The sequence below is a fragment of the Schistocerca nitens genome, chromosome 1 (assembly GCF_023898315.1).
Source record: "Schistocerca nitens isolate TAMUIC-IGC-003100 chromosome 1, iqSchNite1.1, whole genome shotgun sequence".
Taxonomy (NCBI): domain Eukaryota; kingdom Metazoa; phylum Arthropoda; class Insecta; order Orthoptera; family Acrididae; genus Schistocerca; species Schistocerca nitens.
The window spans coordinates 174999230-175008651 of NC_064614.1; the positions used below are offsets into that span (position 1 = coordinate 174999230).

At 46.2% G+C, this 9422-nt stretch overlaps 1 non-coding gene across 1 annotated transcript; it reads right to left on the bottom strand.

The window, feature by feature from the left end:
• Nucleotides 1-6218: 6218 nt before the first annotated feature.
• LOC126204913 (U2 spliceosomal RNA) lies at nucleotides 6219-6417 on the bottom strand. The gene has a single exon (XR_007540541.1). It is a non-coding gene; the product is annotated as a U2 spliceosomal RNA (small nuclear RNA).
• Between the last annotated feature and the right edge of the window lie 3005 nt (nucleotides 6418-9422).

Consider the following 9422-nt stretch of genomic DNA (forward strand, 5'->3'; position numbering starts at 1 on the left):
TGTTTCTCATAGTTTCAACGACGAAACTTTGTCTCGAAATCTGGCATAAAATCGAAAGAAATTCTGATCGTAATGATAGTAAGCAAGCGACAAGACACAGTCAATGCCTTCTCCACGCTATAGCAATGGATATACTATCGACGACACTGCCACCAAAGCAGAGTTACTAAACTTAGCCTTCCAAAATTCCTTCGCCAAAGAATTCGAACCAAGAACAGCTGCCAGCATGAGTAACTTAGAAGCAGATATCCTCAGTGTAGTAAAGTAACTTAAATCACTTAGTAAAAGCAAGTCTTCTAGTCCAGATTGTATACCATTTAGGTTCCTTTCAGAGCACGCTGATGTAATAACTCTATACTTAACAATCATATACAACCGCTCACACGACGAAAGATACGTACCCAAAGACTGAAAATTTGAACAGCCACACGAATATTGAAGAAAGGTAGCACGAGTAATCTACTAAATTGCAGACCCATATCATCAAAGCTGATGTGCAGCAGGATTTTGGAACGTGCATTGTGTTCGAACATTGTAAAATATCTTGAAGAGAACGGTCTATTGACACACAGTCGACACGGATTTAGAGAACATCGTTCTTGTGAAACACAACTAGCTCTTTACACACACGAAGTGCTGAGTGCTACTGACAAAGGATTTCATATTGAGTCCGTATTGCTAGATTTCCAGAGGGCTTTTGACGTTGTACCAAACAAGCGGCTTGTAGTCAGATTGGTTGCTTATGGAGTATCGTCTCAGTTATGTGACTGGATTCGTGATTTACTGTTAGAGAGGAGACATTTCGTAGTAGCTGATGGAAAGTCATTTAGTAAAACAGAAATGATTTCTGGTGTTCCTCTGCTGTTCCTTATCTATATAAGCGCTATCGGAGACCACCTGAACAACCGTCTTAGACTGCTTGCGGATGACATTGATGTTTATTGTCTAATAAAATTGTCAGAAGATGAAAACAAATTTCTAGATGATTTAGAAAACATAGCTGCATAGTGCGAATTTTGGCAATCGACGATAAGTAGTGAAAAGTGTGAGATAATCCAATAACTGCTAAAAGGAACCCGTTAAATTCGGTTACAAGATAAATCAGTCAAATCTAAAGGCTGAAATTCCACTGAATACCTAGGAATTACAATTACGAACAACTTAAGCTGGAAAGAACACATAGAAAATTTTGTGGGGAAGGCAAACCAAAGACTTCCTTTCACTTCCAGAACACTTAGAAAATGTAACAGATCGACTGAACACACTACCTACACTGCACTTGTCCGTCTTCTTTTGAAGTACTGCTACGCAGTCAGGGATTCTTACCAGATAGGACTAACTGGACGCATAGAGAAAGTTCAAGGAAGAACAGCACGTTTTGTATTATCGCGAAATATGGGAGAGAGTGTCTCTGACATGATACACTAATTGGGGTGGACGTCATTATAACAATGGTGTTTTCTGTTGCGGCGGAATCTTCTCACGGAATTTCAATCCTCAGCTTTCTCCTCCGAATGCGAAAATATTTTGTTGACGCCGAACTACGTGGAGAGAAACGATCATCACAAAAAATAAGAGAAATCAGAGCCCGTTCGAAAAGATGTAGGTGTTCGTTTTTCCCGCGCTGTGTGCGAGACTGGAGTAACAGAGAATTATTTGGAAGGTGGTTCGATGAACCCTCTGCCAGGCACTTAAGTGTGGTCTGCAGAGTAACCATGCGGACGGAGATATAGATGTAGACGTTCAGCCGAAACAAAGCAGCAGCTCCCCGTACAAAGAGCTGCTCCCATCGCGAAAGATAATGTTATGCATCTTGTATAAAAGCGACGCTGTGGTGTACTGCGAATTGCTTGCCCGAGCTGTGACCAACACTGATGACATTTATTGTCAACAACTGAGACATCTGGTAGACACAGTCCAAGAACAACAACCCCCTCCCCCCTCGCATTCTGCTAGACCGGCAAAGGGAAATCTTTCGTATTCACTCTTTCCGCTCTCTATCGATCAACCTTCAAGAAACTTCCTTCCCGAACGAAAACGCTCTCCGAACATGGCTCGGCGAGTTCTTCGCCTCAAAACCACGTGATTTCTACAGGCACGGAGCCGGAAGTAACCCCATCGTTGGCAGACTGTTTTAATTATAGATGACTAAAGTCTCTGTTGTGTGTATCTTAAACTAATGGAGAAACGCTAAGAACATACACACCAACCCAGTACCTACTAATTTCGGTGAATTTACCAGTATCACTTTGAAGCCGCCATACTTTGGCGCCGACGTGGGGCAGCAAAACTGGTGTCTTACATGTCATTTCCTTTTCATTACAGTAAATTGTTCACGTACGTGTCAGATTTTACGATTTGGCGGGGAACGATGGGTCACGTATTTCCCGTACGCTAATTTTACACCACACTTCAGTCCTTATACACTACTGGCCATTAAAATTGCTCCACCACGAAGATGACGTGCTACAGACGCGAAATTTAACCGACGGGAAGATGATGCTGTTATATGCAAATGATTAGCTTTTCAGACCATTAACACAAGGTTGGCGCCGGTGGTGACACCTATAACGTGCAGACATGAGGAAAGTTTCCAACCGATTTCACATACACAAACAGCAGTTGACCGGCGTTGCCTGGTGAAACGTTGATGTGATGCCTCGTGTAAGGAGGAGAAATGCGTACCATCACGTTTCCGGCTTTGACAAAACTCTGATTGTAGCCTATAGCGATTGCGGTTAATCGTATCACGACATTGTTGTTCGCGTTGGTTGATATCCACTGACTGTTAGCACAATATGGAATCAGTGGGTTCAGGACGGTAATACGGAACGCCGTGCTGGATCCCAACGGCCTCGTATCACTAGTAGTCGAGATGAGAGGCATCTTATCCGCATGGCTTTAACGGATCGTGTAGCCACGTCTCGATCGCTGAGTCAACAGATGGGGACGTTTGCAAGACAACAATCATCTGCACGATCAGTTCGACGACGTTTGCAGCAGCACGGAATATCAGCTCGGAGACCATGGCTGCAGTTACCCTTGACGCTGCATCACAGACAGGAGCGCCTACGATGGTGTACTCAACGACGAACCTGGGTGCTCGAATGGCAAAACGTAATTTTTTCGGATGAATCCATATTCTGTTTCCAGGATCATGATAGTCGCATCCGTGTTTGGCGACATCTCAGTGAACACACATTGGAAGCGTGTATTCGTCATCGCCATACTGGCGTATCACCCGGTGTGATGGTATGGGGTGCCATTGGTTACACGTGTCGGTCATCTCTTGTTCGCATTGACGGCACTTTGAACAGTGGACGTTACATTCTAGATGTGTTACGACCCGTGGCTGTACCCTTTATTCGACCCTTGCGAAACCCTGCATTTCGGCAGGATAATACACGACCGCAAGTTGCAGGTTCTCTACGGGCCTTTCTGGATACGGAAAATGTTCGACAGCTGCCCTGTCCAGCATATTCTCCAGATCCCTCACCAACAGAAAACGTCTGGTCAGTGGTGGCCGAGCAACTGGCTCGTCACAATACGCCAGTCACTACTCTTGATGAACTGTGGTATCGTGTTGAAGCTGCATGGGCAGCTGTACCTGTACACCCCATCCAAGCTCTGCTTGACTCAATGACCAGGCGTGTCAAGGCCGTTATTACAGCCAGAGGTGGTTGTGCTGGGTACTGATTTCTCAGGATCTATGCACCCAAATTGCGTGAAAATGTAATCACATGTCAGTTCTAGTATAATATACTTGTCCAATGGATACCCGCTTATCATCTGCAGTCCTTCTTGGTGTAGCAATTTTAATGGCCTGTAGTGTAACATGCATCGGCTCTTTATGTAACTGAAGTGTGTTTTCAGAAGTCCAACATCATATATTCTATGACCTCAAATATTCTGCTAAATGCAGCCAAGCTCATTGAATTAAAAGAAGAAAACATCAATCTTTCCGTCCCGCATAGATAGCTGACATCGAGCAACAGTTACTGACTTCGGCAGTGGAAGCCTTACTTCTTGAGGTTTCAGTCCGAGCTTTGGTCACCTGTATGAACAAATGCTACTGACCCACGAATACGTACCGCTAAAGGACACAACAATTTCTCAAAACCTCTTTCGAAGGGCACACCTAAATTGTCTAGTCCTGCTACCTACTATATCCGAGGAATGGGTCGGATGCAGCACTCAGAGTCTGCATCCCAGAATTGGTTCTGAGGCGAAGTAGAGATAGTAACGAGGATATTGCGCGGCATCAAATGGTTCAAATAGCTCTGCGCACTATGGGACTTAACTGCTGAGGTCATCAGTCCCCCAGAACTTAGAACTACTTAAACCTAACTAACCTAAGAACATCACACACATCCATGCTCGGGACAGGATTCGAACCTGCGACTGTAGCGGTCGCGCGGTTTCAGACTGTAGCGCCTACAACCGCGCGGCCACCCCGAGCGGCGCGCAGCGTTCTCCGGAAGCCTACAACACGTCTCACTCTCTGAAGTGTCTGTAGAGTTAAGTATTTCATCACGATAAAGTTTTACGAGACTCAGTGGTATTCTAAAATTTTTGTGTTGCAACAATGCCCACGTTATGCATGAGTTTAGAGACTTTTCCACAAACTTCATGATTGCGAGCATTGTATTTTCTACCCTCATCCGGATTTATCTTCATATATCGGTGTTCTACATGTATACTGATCGAAAGATCATCCATTGAAATGTAAGGATTCCTAGCTTTTCACAAACTTCTATTCAGCAGAATTTGGACAATCTTGTTAGCGGTAAATTTCAGTTACTAGCTTCGGGCCTGAGCCCAGCGTTGATCTCTTGGCGAGTTTTACGTTTTGCCCTAAAATATAACAAAGCTTTTGTGATTACACAGTACTTAAAAGATCCTACATTTTAAATTGGTACGTTGTCCTTACTACACGAAAATCTCTTCTTTATACATGGGTTTAGATCTCTTTTTCGATCCATGCTGATCCGTGAGTTAAGCTACATTGGTTTAGCTGATGGATCAGCATGGACTGTAAACCCTGCAAGTATCTGGAAGCTGAAACTCGCTCTGAATATATTTCAAACAGTTTAGGTGATTCAGTAAATGAGTTTCTGCAAGCAGGGCTCACTCTGGTGTGTTCTTTCGGGCTCTAAGAGAAAGAGTATCAGTCTGTTGTGGGTTGTAGTCATATTGTCTGTGACAGACCATGGGGATACGTTATTATTATCATGACCGTTTGACATGCGTCTTCCGATCGCGCGAAAACAAGCATGATCCAAGTCCATGGATTCCCTACTCTGATAAAAGTATGAGATCCACAAAAAATAAAAGAGGAGGAGCAATCCTCTTGGTGTTCAGATATAGTAAGTAGCTTCTACGGTGTACCCATAGTAGAACGAAGAAATGTGGCATTTTCTTATATGAAACACTGAACTGCTGATTTTTTAAGCGCTAGATGACAATTTACATGCATTTGTGTTACAGAGGAAGACCATCGAAACCGCAGACCAGAATACGATTTGCAGCTTGGGAGACTACTTCAATAGGCTGTCAGACAATGTACAGAGCGGAGGAGCTGCTCCATTGCCTCAGCAACGCCGAAGACGGGCCAAGGTGAGGAAGATCCACGTGTTCTCACTATATTTGTATTGAATTTCGTAACGTTTCATTACCGCATTTAGGTTCTTTCATTACGCACGTAAACGCTATTGAGCGATCATTTTATCAGGGAATTTTCAAATATTCACTGAGATCTCTGCTCTATAGATCTTACATCCAGCATTAGTCTTACACTCAGCATTAGTCTAAATGAAAAAAAAAAGCACTCTAAAAAAGCAAAACCGACGCACCACGAAGGAACTATGCAATTTGCTCACAAATTAACTTTCACACAGGTATGGACGGATAATGGAAAATTATAAACTTTGGTGGCCAATGAATGGATTGAAGTTACAATGAAATCCAGACCTTGACGTGCTTACGGGGGTTGAGAAATATCAACGGGGACAGGCGAAAATGCGTGCCCCGACCAGGATTCGAATCCGAGATTTCCTGCTTACATGGCAGAAACTCTGTCCATTGTTTTAATCTCATTTTGTTCGTTATGGGTCGTTGTATTTGTTCGGGGCGGACGTCCTATGACGCTTGTTCAGGTTTGTCGTTGATCCATTAACTCAGTCTTTTTTATTACAGAGGGCAGCTAACCCTCTGATCGCACACGCTGAGCTTCCGTGCCGGCTTTCCGATCCCGCGACAGAAGTGGAGTAAGCCCCCAGCAGTCCGTCATGCGCCAAAAATGAGTTTAATATTCTGGTCTTGTGATGCAGGACGTAACAGATATTAAGATGATAAGAACATATACTACACTGTCATCTTAGCCAAATCCATCGGGGCCACCTAGGACAGAGAGGACAGTGCGATTGCAGAAGCTTATCTCTGGCACGCTCCCCGTGTGACCCACATTTCTAACTTACTGTCCACAAACTACATTTGTAGTGCCCCTGCACACTATACTCATTACTCGCGGCAGTCAGTTACGGATTCTCGTACGAGTTCGGGCAAGGTGAGTGCATCCGCACTGAAGATCATTGGCCGGTAAGCCTTATCTACACTCATGCTCATAAATTAAGGATAATGCTGATACATGGTGAAGCTACGCTCTGGTGGCCGGTTTGTGGGTTTAAATCACACCGGGGTTTAATCATGCGGTGCATTTGACCTGCGGTCGTCACACGGTGGCGCTGGCAGCAGTCCACATACGCAGAGCTGTGTTGGTGCATGACAGAGTACGGTGCAGCGATTAAGTGTGCAGACGTTCTCAGACGTGCTTATGGTGACTGTGTGTTGAAAATGGCTCAAAGAACACTAATTGATGGCGTCATGAGGGCTAGAATAGTAGGGCGACTGGAGTCTAGTCAAACACAGCAAGTCGTAGCACGGTCCCTCCGTGTGCCACAAAGTGCGATCTCAAGATTATGGCAACGATTCCAGGAGACAGGAAACGTGTCCAGGCGCTACAGTACGGGAAGTCCACAGTGTACAACGTCACAAAAAGACCGATATCCCCCCATCAGTGCCCGCAGGCGGCCACGCAGTACTGCAGGTAGCCTTGCTCGGGACCTCACCGCAGCCACTGGAACAGTTGTCTACAGACACACAGTCGACAGACCACTGAACAGGGTTTATTCGCCCGGTGACGTGCAAGGTGCATTCCACTGACCCCTGGTCACAGGAAAGTGTCAAGAACACAGTACATGGTCGTTGGAACATTGGTCCCAGGTTATGTTCACGGACGTGTCCAGGTATAGTCTGAACAGTGATTCTCGCAAGGGTTTCATTTGGCGTGAACCAGGAACCAGATACCAACCCCCTTAATGTCCTTGAAAGGGACCTGTATGGAGGTCGTGGTTTGATGGTGTGGGGTGGGATTAGGAGTGGCGCACGTATACCCCTGCATGTCTTTGACAGAGGAACTGTAACAGGTCAGGTATACAGGGACGTCATTTTGCACCAGTATTTCCGCCTTTTCAGGGGTGAAGTGGGTCCCACCTTTCTCCTGATGGATGATAACGCGCGGCCCCACTGAGCTGCCTTCATGGAGGAGTATCTTGAAACAGAAGATATCAGGCGAATGGAGTGACCTGCCTGTTCTCCAGACCTAAACCCCATCTAGCACATCTGGGATGCTCTCGGTCGACGTATCATTGCACGTCTTCAAATCCCTACGACACTTCAGGAGCTTCGACAGGCACTGGTGCAAGAATTGGAGGCTATATCCCAGCCTGATCCAGAGTATGCCAACCCGTTGTGTGGCCTGTGTACGTGTGTATGGTGATCATACCCCATATTGATGTCGGGGTATATGCGTAGGAAACAGTGGCGTTTCGTAGCACGTGTGTTTCGGGACGGTCTTCTCAACTTATCACCAATAGAGTGGACTTATAGATCTGTGTCGCGTGCGTTCCCTATGTGCCTATGCTATTAGAACCTGTTTTGTGCAGTGCCACTTTGTGTGGCACCACATTCTGTGATTATCCTTAATTTATGAGCATGAGTGTATATAAATCTCTAAAGGCTGTAATCAAAGATGTTCTTACTTGGTACTTAACTACACTGCTGGCCATCCAAAATGCAACACCTGAAGGAAGCATCCGAATCAGGTGAAATTTGAATCATCCATTTGCTGCGACGGGAGATGTACATGATTAGCATTTCAGCCGCACATGACGGGCGCCTGTAACGCTACGTGCAAGCGCCGTATAACGGGGGAACAGACGGAGGTCTGGACGTATTATTTAATGCGACTGTTTTGGGTAAGCAGCTTCATACGCCCCATGGAAGACAGGAGCGTCGTCTTTCGAGCGCGTTTTGGAGTTCGACCGAGGAAGAACAGTTGCCTGAAGGAACTGCGAATCATCCTTCAGAAAAATCGGTGATCGTCTCGGGCGGAACCAAGCAACTGTGATGTGGACCTGTTATCGCTGGATGGAAGAGGGAACGACGGATCCACGGGACTGAGTTCACCACCTTGTAGCGCCACTGCACGTGATGACAGGCATATTGTGCACGTGGCAGTGATTTATCGCCCTGCCACGTCACGAACCACATCACAGCAAATTCGATCTTTTGCGCAAAAAGCAGTGTCCGTTCGCACTATTCTTTGCCCTTTGCAGCAGAGAGGATTGTCTGCATGGCGTCCATTGCTGCGTTTACCACCGAATCAACGCCATAGGCGTTTGCGCCGGCGATGGTGCGACGAATGACGGATATGGACAACCAAATGGAACGACGCCATTTTTACCGACGAATAACGATTCTGCCTACAGCACCACGATGGTCGGATCACAGTCTCGAGACACCGTCATGAGAGACTGTTGAACTGTTGCCTTACGCAACGCCATACCAGTGGTGTTCCCGGTATTACGGTTTGGTGTGGTATTGGATTCCACTCCCTCACGCCCCTAGTACGCATTGCCGTTACACTAACCAGCCAGCCGTACGTATCTGACTTGTTGGAACCCTTTGTCCTCCCACACCTTCGGAGCTTGCCGACGGCCATATTGTAGCAAGATAATGCGTCTTATGTAATGTTCGAGACTTCTTCACCGCCCACTGGGTTGCATTCATGCTTTGGCTTCCATGTTCTCCCGACTTCTCGCCTATCGTAAACGTCTGGTCGATGGTTACCGGAACGCTGGCCGCTGTGGCCGAGCGGTACTAGGCGCTTCAGTCCGGAACCACGCTGCTGCTATGGTCGCAGGTTCGAATCCTGCCTCGGGCATGGGTGTGTGTGATGTCCTTAGGTTAGTTAGCTTTAAGTAGTTCTAAGACTAGGGGACTGATAACCTCAGATGTTAAGTCCCACAGTGCTTAGAGCCATTTGAACCATTACCGGAACGACTGACCTGGGTACACTACAC